A 15,272-nucleotide genomic window follows, 5' to 3' on the forward strand; every position below is an offset into this window, starting at 1 on the left:
TCTTTATGCACCCTCTCCACACCACTCATGCTTTTATAGACCTCTATCATATCCCCCATCAGTCTCCTCTTTTCTAAGCTGAAAAGTCCCAGTCTCTTTAGCCTCTCTTCATATGGGACCTGTTCCAAACCCCTGATCATTTTAGTTGCCCTCCCCTCTCCCACCCTCTCTCTTCCCCTCTCCCACCTACTTTTCCCTGTCTTCCAGAGTTTTGTTAAATAAAGAGAGTTTCTATTTTTGATCACACGTGTCCTTTATTTTGTACATCAGGAAGAGGGGCTAGGTAGAGGTAAGTGGAAGGAGGTGAGGGAGGAATGGGGTACGAGCCCCCAATGGGGAGGACTGGGGTGGCTCTGCGGGCTCCTCGGGGTGGAAACTCTCCTGCAGCCCCCCAATTAGCCCCTCCCCCCCCGGATGGCAGCCTGCGGCAAGTGCAGCCGGGCTGATGGCTGAGTGCTGTGATGTGCCCAGTGTGGGCACTCAGGGCACTCCAAGCTAGTTTAGTTTGAATTAACTACAGGCAGTCCCCAGGTTACGTACAAGATAGGGACTGTAGGTTTGTTCTCAAGTTGAATTTGTATGTAAGTCAGAACTGGTACATATTGTAGGGGAAACTCTAGCCAAACATTTCTCCAGAGCTCAGTTTTATTCTCCCACACCTCACTTCCCTCAGTCCTTAATTCTCAAGCTGAGGTGTCTGCTGAGAAAAGCCGCTCCACGTCTCCCTGGTCTGCTGGAGGGGGGGGGGGGCGCTAGCTTCGCGTCTCCCTGGTCTGCTGGGGGGAAGCAGCTAGTGCGGGGTTGCCTCACCCCGTTTGTAAGTAGGGATCCGATGTAAGTCGGATCCATGTAACCCGGGGACTGCCTGTAATTCGAATTAAGTTAGTTCGAATTAGTGCTGTAGTGTAGACATACCCTTATTTTGAAATAAGCTATTCCAGAAAAAACACTCCAAAATAGCTTATTTCGAAATAGCATGTCTACTCTATAGGGAAGCCTCAAAATTAGACTGAGACAGGCTTCCCTAATATGGGAAGATAAAAAGTCCAAGTCTTTTAAATCTTTCTTCATATGGGACTCATTCCAAACTCCTAATCATTCTCGTTGCCCTTTTCTGAACCTTTTCCAATGCCAATAGATCTTTTTTGACATGAGGCAACCACATCTGTACGCAGTGTTCAAGATGTGGGCGTACCATGGTTTTATATAGAGGCATTAAGTTATTTTCTGTCTTATTCTCTATTCCCTTTTTAATGACGCCTAACATTCTATTTGCTTTTTTGACTGCCAACTGCACACGGAGTGGATGTTTTCAGAGAACTATCCACAATGACTTCAAGATCTCTCTCTTGAAGATCTTGTAGCTAACTTAGTCCCCTTTTTATTGTATGTACAGTTGGGATTATTTTTTCCAATGTCCATTACTTTACATTTATCAACATTAAATTTAATTTTCCATTTTGTTGCCCAATCACTTTAGTTTGGTGAGATCTTTTTGAAGCTCCTCACAGTCTGCTTTGGTCTTAATTATCTTGAGCAGTTTGGTATCATGGAGGGAAGAGGTGGAATTCACAATATACATTTGGATCTGCATCCCACAGGAGATGGTCACCTGAAAGTTGGGACAAGTCCCTTAAGATGAGTCTTCCCAGAGCTGATCTCAAAATGTGTCTCTCTGCAGTTTTGCGTGGCCCTGCCTGTGCATGTGCTGAAAGAGGCTTAATAGTCTGACTCAGCAAGATAGGGTTAAAGGGTGTTCAGGCTGGCAGGACAGGCGGGCTCAGTGGTATCTCATCACACCAGGTGGCATCCCAAGGGGGCAGCCCATCACACACACTAGTACCTGCGTCTAAAATGCTACCATTTCACACCTACTTTATGAGTCTAGACTCAGGTGCAGGGCAGTGGGGAATCAGGAATTTCCAGCCTGGCTCAGAGCTTGTAGCCACCTCATTCAGGCTGTGTCTAGACTACATGCCTCTGTCGGCAGAGGCATGTAGATTAGACACATAGGCAAAGGCAAATGAAGCGGCAATTTAAATGATCGCGGCTTCATTTACATTTACATGGTTGCCGCGCTGAACCGACAAACAGCTGATCAGCTGTTTGTCCGCTCAGCGCGCTAGTCTGGACGCTCCCCTGCCGACATCAAAGCCCTTTGTCGGCAGCCCCGTTATTCCTCGTGGGATGAGGTTTACCAGGGCTGCCGACAAAGGGCTTTGATGTCGGCAGGGGAGCGTCCAGACTAGCGCGCTGAGCGGGCAAACAGCTGATCAGCTGTTTGTCGGCTCAGCGCGGCAGCCATGTAAATGTAAATGAAGCCGCAATCATTTAAATCGCGGCTTCATTTGCCTTTGCCTATGTGTCTAATCTACATGCCTCTGACGACAGAGGCATGTAGTCTAGACACAGCCTCAGTGTCCTGTGGCCAGCCCCATGTGCCTCACAGGAAAGTTCAAGCAGTTGCAAAGAAGGCAGCAGGGATGTTAAGAAATTAGTAATCTGCTAATCATGGAGTCAATAGAATTTCTATCAACTATATGGTTAGTCGATAGGGTTGGAAACCTCCAGGAACTGCCCTCCGCCGTGGCTCTACAGTTTAAATGTACTAAGAGCCAAGCGCGCAGGCAGCCTGGCTGCTACATGTAAACTGCAGAGCCACAGCAGATGTAGTTCCTGGACCCTGCGTGAGCCAGGCTGGCGGAGTCCTGGCTTGCACTAAGTCCAGCAGCCTTTGTCCACAGCTAGCCCCAAGGGCAGTGAAATGCACTGATCAAGGCCAGCAAGGGGCAGCTCGTGGGTGGATTTGATTTGAGATGCAGCTTCCCAGCTCATCTCATTTAACTTCCCACACTTCCTGTCAGGGTCCTGGGACTGGGGGAGGAGGTGGAGACCACAGCAAGTGCTGCTCGCCGGGAGGTGAAGAGGAGGGGCCACGGCAGCCCCAGGTGGGCAGGCCAAGCTCTGGAAAGGCAGTGATGGGTCAGCAAGGGGCACTTGACCCATCTATTCGCGCCTCCAGCCCCGCGGAGCAAAATGCCAAAGCCATTTCAGTGGGGTGGCTCCTCCTGGTTGCCTGACGCACCAGGCAGCAACACTCAGGTACTGCAGACAGAGCTCGGTTGGGAATCACAAGGCCGGGTGTCACGTTGCTGGATCTTGAGGGGAGCAGCCAGATCACTGATGCACCCATAGGTGGGGGTGTTGGCCCCAAAAAGGGTATAGAAGGGGGCCATGTGAGGTATTGAATAGAAGCTTATTATCGGATAATCCTATGTACGCTGTTCATGTGTTTGTATAATGTTTGTGTGTGCAATTATTAGCATGTACTTGTATGGACACTGAAGATTTCCCGGCATGTGGTTAAGCATTGGGCAGGGCCGAGCCTGTGGAACAATGGCTCTCAATGGGCCAAGGACGCACCCAAAGAATGGGGGCTGTCACCTGAGAGCAGCCAGCAGGGAACTGCTCAGAGACAAGCCGTCTTGTGCAAGAGGGCCAGTGTAGACAGCCAAGTTAATTACTTGCACAAGAAAGCTCGATGGCTAAAATGGCCCTCAGAGCTTTCTTGCGCAAGAGAGCGTCTACACTGGCACAGATGCTTTTGTGCAAAAGCACATCTTTTGCGCAAAGGCACAGGCCAGTATAGATGCTCTCTTGCGCAAATACTTTTAACGGAAAAACTTTTCCATTCAAAGTATTTGTGCAAAATCATGCCAGTCTAGACGCAGCCTAAGTGTATTGGGTACAAGTACGCGACTCCTCTCCTACATCCCTAGTAGGTAGGTGCGGCACCATCTGCTCCCCAGGGTTCAATGCTAACCTCTGACAGACTGGGATCATAAATCCCAAGGCTGGCAGAGACCTCTGGAGTCATTGGGTCCAGCCCCCTGACCCAGGCAGGGCCAACCCAACTCAACCGCCCCAGCCAGGGATTTACACACCCCCAGGGATGGAGATTCCACCCCTCCCCAGGGAACCAGCCCAGTGTCCCCCCCAGGGAAATCGTTTCTCCTAATCTCCAACCTAGACCCCCCCTAACTTGAGCCCATTGCTCCTCCCGCCACCACTGAGCCCAGCCTCTCCGGGCCCCCCTCCCGAGAGCTGGGGGCTGCTCCCAACCCGCCGCGGGCTCAGCCCAGGGCGCTGCCCCTGCGAGTCCAGCCCGGGAACCCCGCACCGCGCCCCGCCCAACCCCCAGGCGAGCGTGGGAAGCTTGCTCGCCACGTGACTTAAGCCTCCGCCCAGCCATTCCTGGATCACGTGTTCTGGGAGGGGCCGGGGGCACACTCCAGCGGCCTCTGCCAAGAGACCTCTCCAGCCCCCCCCATCGCCACGTGACGCAGGGCCGCTGTAGCTTCAAGATGGCGGCGCGCACGCCGGGCTCGGCCCCGCGGGGAGGTTGGGGGGGGGGCGAGTGTTGTTGAAGCTTTATTGTTCCTGCTACCGCCGCGCCCCTCCCAATAAAGGTAACCATGGCAACGGCCACAGGCGCTGGGCGGGAAAGGGGGGATTCCCGGCTCCCACTGGCCTGAGGCGCTCGCGCGGGGCCGCGCTCCCGTCAGCAGGGCCCGGTGCCGGGCGGGGAGGCCCCGGGCCGGGCGAGCCCGCGGGGGCTGCCCCGAAGGGGCCACAAGGCGGGGCCCGCCGCCTCGGCTTCTCCGCGCAGCTCGTGTCGCTCAGGCCGCGGCCTCGCCATGGAGCCGGGCCCCGGGCGGCCTCGAACCCGCGGCCGGAGCCCCCCGCGGGCCCGTGGCGAGCGCGCGACCCCCGCCTGCAAGCGCTCCGGGGCGCGCTCCGGGAGGGGCGGCCACGCGCCCGGCCGCGCCCCCAGCCGCCGCACAGAGGAGTGGCGCGTGCACGTGTGTTCCTCACGCCCCCCCCCCCGTGCAGCGGGCGGGTAGGTGGGTGTCCCGAAGCAGCCTCCCCGTGCGGTCAGGGCCCTGGCTAGTCTCCAGCCCCTGTTGTTACCCCCATGTCCTAGCGTGGAGAAGCATGGGCTTCGCTTAAGGCAGCCCGTGGGCTTAATCCGGGTAACAGGAGGGGGCACGTGCTCCCAAATCACTGGTTTGGGAGGGCGGGGGCTGCCACCAGTTGTCAGAGCCACCGTCTGTGGGTGTGGAAAGAGACTGGTGCTCCCCTGCCCCACCCCTGCATGCACTGACGGGGGGGGGGACAGGCCTATGTGGCCTTACCTTGGTCTTCTCTCCCAGCACCTTGTTCGCTTCACCGAGGGGAATCAGTGATGTGGCCGGGGGAGCAGAGAAAGCTGGGGCCAAATTGCTTTCCCACTGCTGCTGGTGAGTGGGGGAGGGAGGCGAATTCCTGGCCCCACTGGGTCTGCAGACTGCATCGCTGTGGGGGCACATGCTGGGGAGCAGAACAAGGGGGAGGGCAGAGAAGAGAGGCAGAGGCTAGGCCTGGTCAGATGGGAGTTGTCCCAGTCCTTCCCTATGTTGGGGGAGGGGTCACGTGGCCAGTTGACACTAGATGTGTTAAAATGAGGTTGTTTTACAAATCGAATAGTTGATAGAATTTTTATCAACTACTTGATGAGTCAGTAGGGGAAGGCAGCCAGCTCAGTCCCAGCTCACCCTGGGTCCTGGCCAAACCTTGCTATGGCTCTGCAATTTAAAATACAATAGGAGCCAGGGGGTAGGCTGCCTGGCTCCTACCACCTTTCAAATTGCAGAGCCAGAGCAGGATTTGGTCCTGGCTTGAGCTGGGACTGAGCCAGGCTGCCTGAATGGCTAGCAACAGCCCCTGTCCACGGGGGGTCAGTGGGTAGTTGGGAGCCCCCCCAGACAGGGGCTGCTGCATCTGGGACCCCCAGTGGACGGGCTGCTGCCAGAGCAACCTCCTCTGGATTCTGGCGATGCTGCCTCTGATAGAGGCAGCAGCATGGGGCGGGGGAGTCGAGCAGCACTGCAGAGATGATGCTGGGGAAAACTGGCTTTTAAGCCAGCTCCCTTCAGCATTGGCTCCTACTCCCCCCGCCCTTGCTGCCTCTGATACAGAGGCATCGAGGGCAGGGGAGGGAGGGATTGCATTTTTGAAAATTTGGCTCTTATTACTCTGTGTCCCAGTTCCCTAACTGAAAAGTGGAAATAGTAGTAATTCCCAGTTACAGAGGGGAGTTGTGAGGGTTAATTAATGAATGTTTGACAGCCATAACATATCAGTACCCAAAGAGAGAGATTTTAGGGTTTAAAACCTTAGGGCTGTGTCTAGACTGGCCAGTTTTTCCGGAAAATCAGCCGCTTTTCTGGAAAAACTTGCCAGCTGTCTACACTGGCTGCTTGAATTTCCGCAAAAGCACTGACTTCCTACTGTAAGAAATCAGAGCTTTTTGCGGAAATACTATGCTGCTCCCGTTCGGGCAAAAGTCCCTTTTGCGCAAAAGGGCCAGTGTAGACAGCTGAGATTTGTTTTCCACAAAAAAGCCCCGATTGCGAAAATGGCGATCGGGGCTTTTTTGCGCAAAAGCGTGTCTAGATTGGCCAGGGACACTCTTCCGCAAAAAGTGCTTTTGCAGAAAAGCGTCCGTGCCAATCTAGATGCTCTTTCCCGAAAATGCTTTTAACGGAAAACTTTTCCGTTAAAAGCATTTCTGGAAAATCATGCCTGTCTAGACGTAGCCTAGGAGATATCTACATTGCAAACACTGAGAAGTAAACCTGCTTTAAGTGCTGTGTGTGCCTGTGAGGCTAAAATGCTTCTCTTGTGGAAATCAGGGAGTCTCACATACTGATCCAACTGCTCCTTCCCCTCTTCCTATTAGCTGCATACGCTGGTTGCTGTGAAGTTGCTTATGAGAGAAGAGCAGCTGGCATTGCTTTTATAGACCTGTACTACGGGATTTGTTTTGGAATAGGGTAGTTCTATGGACTTTACAAATAAATTTGAGGAAAATAGGCACCATTTTGAGTTGACCACTCATACACAGCATCCTTCCACAAGGTTTTCCTTGAGAATACGTTCAGGGAGGATCACTATTCATGATGGACTGCTAGATATCTTATCTGATATCAGTGTTACTAGAAGATTGTTGTCCTATGCTTTATTGAAAGCAGACTGGCACAAAGTAGCTGGTCAAAACTGTGTTAACACCACAGAGAATTACAATGTGGAATTAGTATGTCTTATGTACATATGCATGATGAACAGAAATTTAAATGTGCAACTGATATTCTATGTGTACTGCAGATGTCATTGAAAACCTGTAAAATCTCAGTCTCTCAATATTGTTGGGCACAATGAGTCATGTTAGGAACAGAATTTCGAAGCAATTTTTTATATTCTTTTTTAAGTTTCAACACGACTTTCATGATTGTGATTTTGTATTTTGATTAGAGCTACACTGTTCCAAATAGGATAGGTGGCAACCCTTGCTTCAAAGAATAATAGAAAACTCACTGTGAAAAACTGGGACATACCAATTTGTTTTTCAATCTATTTTATTTCCATTCAGAGCATCAGTGCAGACAGATAGCTTAGGAAAACAAGCAATGCTTTGGCTATATTCTGCCGCCTTTAGAGATTGAGGAGTGTAGTCAAAGTGTTGCTTGTTTTCCTCTCTCTGTCTGCACTGATGCTTTGAACTGAAATAAAATAGATTGGAAAACAAATTGGTATGCTCTGGCTCATCATACTGAGTTTTACATTCTCCTCTGGGAGCACCGCTCCAGCACTTGGGTCACCCAAGAAGAAGGTAATGACCCCTCTGCTTCTTTCAACTCTTCAAAAGACTGTCACTTTTGGTGGGAGAGGAAAGAAAAGTGATTGATGTATGTGGTGTTCTGGCTTTCCAGTAACCCCTTTTCTGAGGTCATCATCTTGATAACAAGATCACAGGAAACTGGTAACACACACAAAAAAGTATTTAAATTCTGAGTTAATACTGTCACTGTGTCCTTAACTCTCACATTTACACAGCACTTGATATGGAGGCTCGCTCACTTTTCAGAGTCTGCTGCAATGCACAAGGGACAGCACAGTGAAAGAGTGTGAAGGAACAAACATTGGCTCTCTATTCACTTGTGTTTATTGGTTTAGACAAGAACTTTTAAAATCATGAAACGAGCAGGTGCAGCATAGGCACTGACAAGGCAAGCTCACCTCTCACATCTTAGGAGAGAGCAGGAAGTTTGCCCAAATGACTAGTTCAGGGTTTAGCTACTGTAAGCAAAGAAGCAAAGTGAAAACAAGACGGACCCAAGTAGTGTCAATGGTAACAGGGTATTTCATGATGCGGGGTTTAGACTGGCTGTCAGATAGAAGTGACTTTTATTTATGGCTGGCAGGCTGGATTATTCTCTTTGCTAATCAGGACTTTTTTATTTTGTATATTTTTCAAACTTTGTAATTTCCTAGAAGCTTGGATATAAAATACTTTCCCCTAACACGGTGGGTTTTTGCTCAAGAAGCTTTTTGTGGAAGGCTGCAAAAACTTCTTGCACAAAAGTGCGTCCATACCTCAAAAGCGCATTGCAAAAGCCATGTGCTTTTGTGCAAGAGAGTGTCCACACTGCATGGACACTCTTGCACAAGAAAGTTCTGATGGCCATTCACAGAATGGCCATCAGAGCACCTGTGCTTTTTGTGATAGGCTCTTTTTGTGCAAGAAACCCCTGTTGATCGTCCACTCACACCTTTTTGCGCAAGAACTCTTGTGCAAAAAGGAGTTATGCCTCATAAAAGGAGGTATACCTACACCACAAAAAGCCATCTGTTCTGACTATTGACTGTAGATTTTCTTGCGTAAAAACACGCTTGAGGTGTGGATGCTCCATGGGTTTTTGTGCAAAAACAACTATTTTTGTGCAAAAACTCTGTAATGTAGATATAGCCAGAGCATTCAACAACATTCCCTTGTTTAGTTCCTTATTAAGCAGTATTTTTTTTTTTTGCACATTGTTTGTTACCAAAGTTCTGTCATCAGGGGGAGCACAAGACTGTGGATCTATAGGTTGTTTAAAAAAGTAGTTGTTTATTAATTACTTGGTAATACAGTGGTATTTCGTGTTTTTTAAAGGGTAGACAGATAAAGACACTTGAAATCCCCAAGAAAAGCTTTTCCATCATTTTCTATGTTTTAAAGTTAGTCACTTTAGTTTTCATAATTTAAATGTCATTTTTAAAGCAGGTTTTGGCTTTTTTTTATTGGTATCAATGGAGGTGTTGGTCAGAATCTTATATTAGTTAGTTATGGCAGTGCCAAGAACATGAGTGCAATGGGATTGGCACTCTGACACTCCTTTATGACATGAGAGTACCTCCAGGTACTCCAGAGGGAATTCTGTGCCTAAAAATTAAATTCTGTGCTAGGGATGTTAAATTTAGATTAATCAACTAATTGACTAGTCAATGGATTTTCCATTAACTAGCTGATTAGTCGATAAGTGGGGCACCACAGTGGGGTTAGCTCCTGGTCTAGCTTCTGCTCCCTTCCCTTGCTGCCTCTGAGAGGCAGCAAGGGGAGGAAGCAACTAGTCGAGGGAATAGTCAACTAGCTAATCGGATAGACAACTAGTTGCTTACATCCCTATTCTGTGCATAATATTTTTAAAATCTGCAAAATTCTGCAGATTTTGTCAATAAATAAATGTGGAGGCCACTGACTAGGTGGAGGTGGGAGATCATGCTGCAGTCCCCCATCCTGTAGTGCAAGGGTGGGGAACCTCAGGCCCATGGGCTAGATGCAGCCCCCAGCTGGGTTGAATCTGGCCCCGAAGCTCAGGGCCTCCCCCCCAGCTTTAGAGAACCTGTGCTGATGGTCCAGCCCTCCCACTGCGGGGTTGGGGCACACAAAGTCTATTAGGCTGGGCCTCTCTAGGCTTTGGTGTGGGAGGAGAATGTGGGGAGTGTCTTTTTCCTTTATAGATGGAGGCCAATTGTGTGCGGCCCCCAACTAATTTTTCTGGGGGTCAGTCACCCCCTGACCCAAAAAAGGTTCCCCACCCCTGGCGTAATGGGACAGGGCCTCAGCAGTGAGCCTACACCACAACCTAACATAGTACAAGGTTTGAGTCTGTCCAGAAACACCTTGGGTCCCTATTCCTCTGCACCAAGATCCAAATATAGAAAGTCTTGTGCAGGGATCTAGGTGTAGGGTGAGAAGGTTCTGTGTGGGGAAATCAGGGTGCAGAAGGTTCCAGGGGGTGGGTTCTGGACGAAGAAAGGCTTGGTGAGGGATTCTGGGTAGAGGGGCAATGGGACTCTGCAGGGGTTCAGGTGAAAGTGATTGGGCTCAGAAGGAGATACTCTGGGTTGGAGGGGATGGGGCTCAGCAGGGAGACTGGGTACCAGGGGAGCAGGGCTTGGAGGGATTGTTTGCTCTGTTATGCAGGATGTCAGACTAGATGATTGTAGTTGCCCTTCTGGCCTTGGAATTGATGAAAATGGTCCTCAGTTTCCCTCCAATGCAGGAAACTCCCTGCATGAGACGGTATGAAGTGACTTACTTGTCCTCATATGGTGCTTCCTCTCTCGATCCATGAAGAAAGCCTAATTGGGGTCTGATTCAGTGCAGCAGGTATCTTGGCCTTCTCGCCAGGAGATTCCCTCATGCTGTCTCTTATTTTGTTGAAATTGCAACGGAGTAGCATTGAAAATGAACAAAGGCAGTTTTCTGATCAGAAGCAGAACAGTGTTCAGATGTCTCTGGTTCCCCAGAGGAACCAACAACTACATAGCTAAGCTGTGCTGTACAGAGGGTTTGAAATCCCTAACATAGTGAGCGCTCAAGTCCTTGAGTTTGGCTCAGAAGGGGCCTCAACAATTCAGGCTGAAAAAGCAACAAATTGCCTTTTCCTCTCAAGTGGGCACAATGCTGTCAGTTCTTAATAGATAAATAACAAGTAATAATGATGACCTGAAAGATATTCCTAGTACAGACGAGGCATTAAGCCAGCTTTCCCAAAAGTCATCCATAAAATGTCTGGAAGCTGAAGCCAGACAAATTCAAATTAGATATGACACGGATAGTAACAGTGAATGTAATTAACCATTGGAACAAACTACCAAGAGTAGAGAGAGATTCTCTGTCTCTTGAAGTTCTTAAATCAAGACTAGATGGCTCTCTGGAAGATATTCGTTGTCCAAACACAAGTTACTGGGCTCAATCCAAAGGTAGCTGAGTGAAATATAATGACCTGTGATGTACAGGATGTCAGACTAGATCAGGGGTGGGCAATAATTTTTGAAGGGGGGGCCACTTCACAAATTTTGGAAGTGGTTGCAGGCTGACCAGGAAGGGGTGTGGCCTCAGGTGGAAGGGGCAGTGCCTCAGGAGGAAGGAGTGGAGTTTAGAGTTACGCTACCGGGAGCTTTGCTTGGCCTGAGATCCTTGCCCCCTGACTCCTGGCCAATAGAAGGGGGGACCTGGAGCAGAGGAGAGAGTGCCGGGGGTTAGCCTCCTCCCAGAGTTGTCTGGGGTGGAGGCTTAGAATTCACTTAACAGGGCTGGCAGCTCCTGGCCCTGCTGCTAACCTGTTGTCTGACGGCCACCTGGTTCATCCAGGTTCACAGTCCCAATGGGACCAAAACCCCAGATAAAACAGTCTTATTCTGTATAAAAGTTTTACACAGAGAAAGTGCATCAAGTTTGTGTCCAATGAAAGAGACCATGCACAGCTGTTGTCCCCTCCTCCAGATAAGTTATTTACACTGGGTTTAATAATGAGCAAAAGTAATTTATTAAATATTAAAAGTGTTTGCAAGTGGTGACAGACAGACCAAAGAAAGTTACTAAGCTAAGATAAAATAAAACAAGCCAGATAAGCCTAATACACTAAAGGCTGCGTCTAGACTGGCAAGTTTTTCCACAAAAGCAGCCGCTTTTGCACAAAAACTTGCCAGCTATCTACACTGCCCGCTTGATTTTGCGCAAAAGCACTGACATTCTACTGTCTGAAATCAATGCTTCTTGCGCAAATGCTTTGACATTCCCGTTCAGGCAAAAGCCCTTTTCCTGAAATGTTTTTGCGCAAGAGGGCCAGTTTAGACAGCTAAAAACTCTTGCGCAAAAAAGCCCCGATGGCGAAAATGACGATCGGGGCTTTCTTGCGCAAAACCGTGTCTAGATTGGCATGGATGCTTTTCCGCAAAAAGTGCTTTTGCGGAAAAGCGCCCGTGCCAATTTAGACGCTCTTTTCCGTAAATGCTTTTAACAGAAAACCTTTTCCGTTAAAAGCATTTGCGGAAAATCATGCCAGTCTAGACATAGCCTAAAGGTACGTCTACACAGCAGCATTATTTTGGAATGACTGATGTTATTCTGAAATAACATAGTGCACGTCCACACGATAAGCCATTATTTTGAAATAATGGTGAGCTGGAGGACTTTTTACTTTGTCTCCTGTAACTCTCATTTTGCAAGGAGTAAGGGAAGTCGAAGGAAGAGTGCTCTTCCTTTGACTTCCTGTTGTGTAGACCACACCAAAAGCCGAAGTAAGCTATTTTGACTTCACTACGCAATGACGTAGCTGAATTTGAGTAGCTTAATTCAAGTTTTATCCTTCTGTGTAGACGTGCCCTAAGAGAAAATGTAACAAATGGTAAATTCTCACTCTAATTAGTATTTCAGGTAAAGTTCTTCTCAGACCAGAGCTGATCTTTTTCCTGACCTGAGTTTAGCACAAGGGTGGGCAATAATTTTTGGTGTGTGGGGGGGAGGGGGGTTTCTCCAAGATTTTGGAAAGTGGTCAAGGGCTACAATTTTCCATGGAGGTGTGGGGTCTAGGATGGAGGTTGGGCACAAAAGGGCACATGGGGCAAGGGACTGGAGTGCAGGAGATGGTGTAAGATCTGAGAGGGAGTTTGGGTTAAGGAGGGGGTTGTGACCTGGGTCGGGGATTGGGGTGTAGAATCAGGCAAGGAGTATGGGTGCAGGAGAGGATTCTGGCCTGGGAGAAGGGCTCTAGTAGGGGGAACAGACTCTGGGAGGGAGTTGTAACCTGGGAAAAGGGGGTACAGACTGCAGAGGCTTTGAAGGCACCTGCCTCCCTCCTTCCCAGGAACTGCACCAGCTGCACCAACCCCCTATTCCCTCCTGTCCAGACCCTGCACTCCCTCCCTTCTAGACCTCACCCGCTCACCCTGATCCTGCATCCTCTCTTCATTCCAGACTCTTCACTCCCCCACCTCTGCATCCTCCCTTTCAGAACTCCTAGCCCATTCCTGTTCCCTCCCTTCTGCCCAGATCCCGCACCTCCACCCTGTTCCTGGATCTCCCTCCTGCCCAAACCTTTCATCTCCACCTCCAGCTCATTCCTGCATCTTCCCTTACAGACCCTACAGTCCCATGCTGCTCCTGAATCCTGCACTTAAGACAGAAGAATCCCAACCACTGCTACAGGCTGGGGACCGACTGGCTAAGCAGCAGTGCTGCAGAGAGAAATGCATGTAGTCTATAGCATTAATCATTAATCTTGTTGGTTAATTGACTATGCTGTTACATCCCTAATAGAAACCAAGTCTCTCTTGGATCCAGGAAGACAGAAGGTTGAGCTGTTCAGAATTCAGATTTATATGTATTCAAGAAAAGGAGCCCCTATTCTGTACTCTTCACATTCCTTGACACGTTTTGAAAATGCATTTATCTCTCCATCCCCTTCCTCCACACATATGCCTTATGTAGCGCAAAAGATTGTGTGTCTCACTAACAGAAGTTGGTCCCATTAAAAATATTACTTCAGCCACCTTGTCTCCTATCCTGAGAGCAAGATGGCTACAGCAGAGCTGCAAATAACTGTCATTGTGTCACTCTGAAGCCTACAATGTCTGAGTCAGTGTGAGGTGATGGAAACAGCTACAAGCATCATTGAGAGCTCTGTCACCGCATCCAAACATTACTATGATTAGGAGTCTAATATGTACTGCTATACTGTAGTGCATGACATGAATAACACCTGTTTGGCAGAACTAGTGTTCTCCACCCTCCTAGTGAAATAGTTTTTCCTAATATCCAACCTAGATCTCCCCCACTGCAACACGAGACCGTTGCTCCTCGTTCTGCCATCTTCCACTACTGAGAACAGCCTCTCTCCAGCCTCTTTGGAACCCCCCTCAGGTAGCTGAAGGCTGCTATCAAATCCCTCCTCACTCTCCTCTTCAGACTAAACAAGCCCAAATCCCTTAGCCTCTCCTCATAGGTCATGTGCTCCAGCCCCCTCATCATTTTGGTTGCCCTGTGCTGGACCCTCTCCAATGCATCCATATCCTTTGTAGTGCGGGGCCCAGAACTGGATGCAATACTCCAGATGTGGCCTCACCAGTGCCTCAGTTAGGGTACGTCTAAACTACATGGCTCCGTCGACGGAGCCATGTAGATTTGTTGTTTTGGCAAAGGCAAATGAAGCCGCGATTTAAATGATCGCGGCTTCATTTACATTTACATGGCTGCCGCGCTGATCCGACAAACAGCTGATCAGCTGTTTGTCCGCTCAGCGCGCTAGTCTGGACGCTCCCCTGCCGACATCAAAGCCCTTTGTCGGCAGCCCCGGTAAACCTCATCCCACGAGGAATAACGGGGCTGCCGACAAAGGGCTTTGATGTCGGCAAGGGAGCGTCCAGACTAGCGCACTGAGTGGACAAACAGCTGATCAGCTGTTTGTCGGTTCAGCGCGGCAACCATGTAAATGTAAATGAAGCCGCGATCATTTAAATTGCAGCTTCATTTGACTTTGCCTATGTGTCTAATCTACATGCCTCTGATGACAGAGGCATGTAGTCTAGACACAGCCTCAGATGCCTGATTTGCTCCACAGAAAACAGGGTGGGAGTGGAGGTGCTGCCAACCATAGCCTTGTGATTAGTGCACTCACCAGAGATATGGGGGGAAGGGTTCCATGTTCAATTCACCCTGTGCCAGAGGAGGAAAAAGGATTTGAATGGAGAGCTCCCACCTCTCAGGAGAGTATCAACTGGTAAGCTATAGGATACTCTGCTCTGGGGCTCCCTTTGTCCATCTATTGAAGCTGTTCCACTGTGTATTAGTAACTAATGAGTCATTGGGCTAGTGAGCAAGTGAGAGAATGACTTTTAATCAAGTGGTAGGGTACCCACCTTGGAGGTGAGAGACCCAGGGTCTAGTCCCCTTGCTTCAATGATGTTTTAATTATTTAGCCAAATAATAACCAAATACCTGTCTTCCCCAGTACATGGATCGCTCTGGAATTTATGTGGAAGATAGGTATCTGGGTGCCTAGAATGAGGTAGCAGTGCATATGCTCTCAGGCAGAAACATAGGGAAATTTCGGCGTTGAGAAAGT

General features: G+C 49.2%; 1 protein-coding gene across 5 annotated transcripts in view; it reads left to right on the top strand.

Annotated features, from left to right (window-relative positions):
• Window positions 1–4,331: 4,331 nt before the first annotated feature.
• Window positions 4,332–15,272, top strand: part of ZBTB40 (zinc finger and BTB domain containing 40) — an 85,168-nt gene continuing 74,227 nt past the window's right edge. For 4 of the 5 annotated variants that reach the window (XM_089773167.1, XM_089773169.1, XM_075906661.2 and 1 more), the window contains exon 1: window positions 4,332–4,469. The gene's annotated coding sequence lies outside the window, so the exon portion shown is untranslated. Of the gene's footprint in view, window positions 4,470–4,904; window positions 5,301–15,272 lie in introns of those variants that run through there. The other variant, XM_089773166.1, reaches the window with a different exon arrangement.

This window comes from Pelodiscus sinensis, chromosome 24, assembly GCF_052426305.1.
Source record: "Pelodiscus sinensis isolate ZL-2025 chromosome 24, ASM5242630v1, whole genome shotgun sequence".
Taxonomy (NCBI): domain Eukaryota; kingdom Metazoa; phylum Chordata; order Testudines; family Trionychidae; genus Pelodiscus; species Pelodiscus sinensis.